Consider the following 3,267-nt stretch of genomic DNA (forward strand, 5'->3'; position numbering starts at 1 on the left):
CATCCAAACAGTATGATTTTGATGCAAATTCCATGAGTTTTTAGTTATATTACTTGAATGCTATGAATGGAAGATTTCTCATGAAATTTTGCAAGACTTTGATGCAGTTGTTTGGATGATTTCAGGGAAGAAGAGGCTTGGCAAGGAAGCAACAAAATCAATAAAGGAAGCTTGAATATCACATGTGGAGTTTAAGTTCCAGTTTAAGCTTAAACTGGAACTTAAACTGCCAAGCCATATAATGCTGGGAACTATCAGTGGCGTTTAAGCTCCAGTTTAAGCTTAAACTGGAGCTTAAACGCCAAAATCATGAAAGCTGAGGAAAAGCTGAAAGTGGCGTTTAACCTCCAGTTTAACCTTAAACTGGAAATTAAACGCCAGAAATGAGAAATGCACCAGGGAGCCATTTCCACGTTTAAGCTCCAGTTTAACCTTAAACTGAAGCTTAAACGTGTTCGACCAAAATTCTCCTCCAGGGTTGCTTTCTTCATTTCCACGTTTAAGCTTCAGTTTAACCTTAAACTGAAGCTTAAACGTGTTCGACCATTCCACACTCCAGGGTTGCTTTCTTCCATTTCCACGTTTAAGCTTCAGTTTAACCTTAAACTGAAGCTTAAACGTGTTCAACTACTTTACCCTCCAGGGTTGCTTTCTTCCATTTCCACGTTTAAGCTTCAGTTTAACCTTAAACTGAAGCTTAAACGTGCTTGAGTTATACCACCTCCAGGAGTGTCCAACGTTTAAGTTCCAGTTTAAGCTTAAACTGGAACTTAAACGTGCTTCCACAAAAGGCATCACTGGAACTTAAACGCCACTATTTGAAAAGGTTTCTGGGCCAAAGATATTGCAGTTTTAAGTTAGCATTTGAGCACAAACATTAACTTAAACGTACTCTGGTACAAAACCCAATTGAATATCATGGTTTATGGGATTGGGCCTGAAGAATTGATGAGTCTGGAATTTCAATTTGTTGAGTCATGTGTCATTACTTGATTATCACTAAGTTGGCTCAATGAATGTTACAGAATTGGATCAGCAGCCTCATCAGGATTATGGATCATAAACCGAAAGCAAAAGGAAATCAGGGAAAGGCCTCAAAGCCCAAGAAACACAACAGAAGCTCAATTTAGAAAGTGTATAAATAGGATAGAATTTAAGTTAGTTAGAGGACTTTTGATCATTTTTCTAGTTTTCATACTTTTTGTAATTGAATTCAGAGCTATGACTCACTAAACCCCCTTTCATTGGGTTAGGGAGCTCTATTGTAATTCAATGAATCAATAATAGTTTTTATCTTCTTCTTCAATCTTTTCTCTTGAATTTTTGTTAGAAAGCTTCTCGATCTAATTCCATTGGTTAGTTGTCTTGGGAAAGAAACTATCCATAATTGGAATCCTTCGGAACCTTGGGAAAGGAATGGAGGATTCATGCTAGAGAAGCTTTCTCACAGTGAATTGGATTGGGGTTTGGATAGATATTGTGACATGTAATCCTACCAAATTGTGGTTCATGAAACTGTGTGGTATAATCAGTGATCGAGCGTCATCTCTTCTTATGAACATTTAAACCAAGGGATTGGGAATTTGTTTGTTTTTAGAGAGAATTGGTGAGCCAAGGGATTGGGATCCACTCATATAAGATTGCCAAGCAAAATTCAATGAACGCATTGGTTGAGGAAGGGATAAAAATGTTTTGATTCGGAGATCTCAATATCTCCTGAAACCCAATGAATTCCCCCATTTCTGATCTACCACTTTCTCTTTACATTCTGTAATTAAATTCATGCAATCACCCCGATCCCTTTTTAATTTCAGCAATTTAGCTTTTCGCTCTTTAATTCATGCAATTTAAGATTCCGCAATTTCAATTTCTTGCAGTTTACGTTTCCCGCCAATTTTACATTCCGCAATTCTCATCTAAATCTTGATTCCGCTCAACTAGAACACACTTCTAATCCGAATTGCTCACTCAACCAATCCTTGTGGGATTCGACCTCACTCTATTATGAGTTTTTACTTGACGATAACCGGTGCACTTGCCGGAAGGAATTTTTGCCGATCGTGCAATTTCCTAAAATCGTAGCATCAAGTTTATGGCGCCGTTGCCGGGGATTGGTTTTCGATTGACAATTCTCAAATTGGAAGTTAACTAGATTGAGCATTTTTCTTGTTTTGTTAATTCAGTTCAAGTTACTTGTTGAATTTTAATTTCTGCACTCTGTTACTTGCTTTATTTCTTTATGCCTTTAAATTCAAGCAACTAACTCACTGACTCACTAACTATTTGAATTAATTCCTCAACTGCTCTAACCATACTCTTCCATTAACCAAGAGTATTTCACTTGTTTGTTGCCTGTGCTGTGTTCTTGTATGACAGGTAGGAGAGGAGAGACATCAACTCCTCCATATACCGAACCAGAGAGGACCCTTCATAAACTTAGAAGGGAAGCAAGAGGGAAGAGAGTACTGGGAGAAGAAGAATCTGAAGGAGAATCTGAGGACAATTTTGAGGAAGCTCTAGATCTCAACATGGATAGAGAAGTTCACAACCATGAGAGAGCTGATGGAAACAATGCCATTCCCGAGAGGAGGGTTCTTGGTTCATACATAAACGCAACCTCTGGGAATTGTGGTAGCAGCATTCAGAAACCACCCATTCAGGCCAACAATTTTGAACTCAAACCACAGCTAATATCACTGGTGGAGAATCATTGTTCATTTGGTGGGAGTGCTAATGAAGATCCAAACCAACATCTCACAAAATTCCTGAGAATTTGCGACACGGTGAAGTCCAATGGAGTCCAGGAAGATGCCTATAAACTGCTCTTGTTCCCATTTTCACTTAGGGACAAGGCAGCTAAGTGGCTGGAATCATTCCCAAGGGGGATCCTAACAACCTGGGATGAGGTGGAAAGCAAGTTTCTGGCACGTTTCTACCCCCCACAAAAGGTCAATAGGTTTCGATCTGAGGTTCAGACTTTTAGACAACAAGATGGTAAAACTCTCTACGAGGCATGGGAGAGGTTCAAGGATTTGACAAGGAAATGCCCACCAGACATGTTCCATGACTGGGTGCAATTGCATATTTTCTATGATGGACTTTCTTATGAATCAAGGAAGGCTGTAGACCATTCATCAGGAGGTTCATTGAACAGGAAAAAGACTGTGGAAGAAGCCATTGAAGTGATTGAGACAGTGGCTGAGAATGAGTACTACTATGCTTCAGAGAGACACAACACTAAGGGAGTCATGGAGCTGAACCATGTTG

The 3,267-nt window shown here is 39.3% G+C and overlaps 1 non-coding gene across 1 annotated transcript; it reads right to left on the minus strand.

The window, feature by feature from the left end:
* Nucleotides 1-2,954: 2,954 nt before the first annotated feature.
* LOC130937044 (small nucleolar RNA R71) lies at nucleotides 2,955-3,058 on the minus strand. The gene has a single exon (XR_009068282.1). It is a non-coding gene; the product is annotated as a small nucleolar RNA R71 (small nucleolar RNA).
* Between the last annotated feature and the right edge of the window lie 209 nt (nucleotides 3,059-3,267).

This window comes from Arachis stenosperma, chromosome 6 (genome assembly GCF_014773155.1).
Source record: "Arachis stenosperma cultivar V10309 chromosome 6, arast.V10309.gnm1.PFL2, whole genome shotgun sequence".
In the NCBI taxonomy this organism is placed as follows: Eukaryota; Viridiplantae; Streptophyta; class Magnoliopsida; order Fabales; family Fabaceae; genus Arachis; species Arachis stenosperma.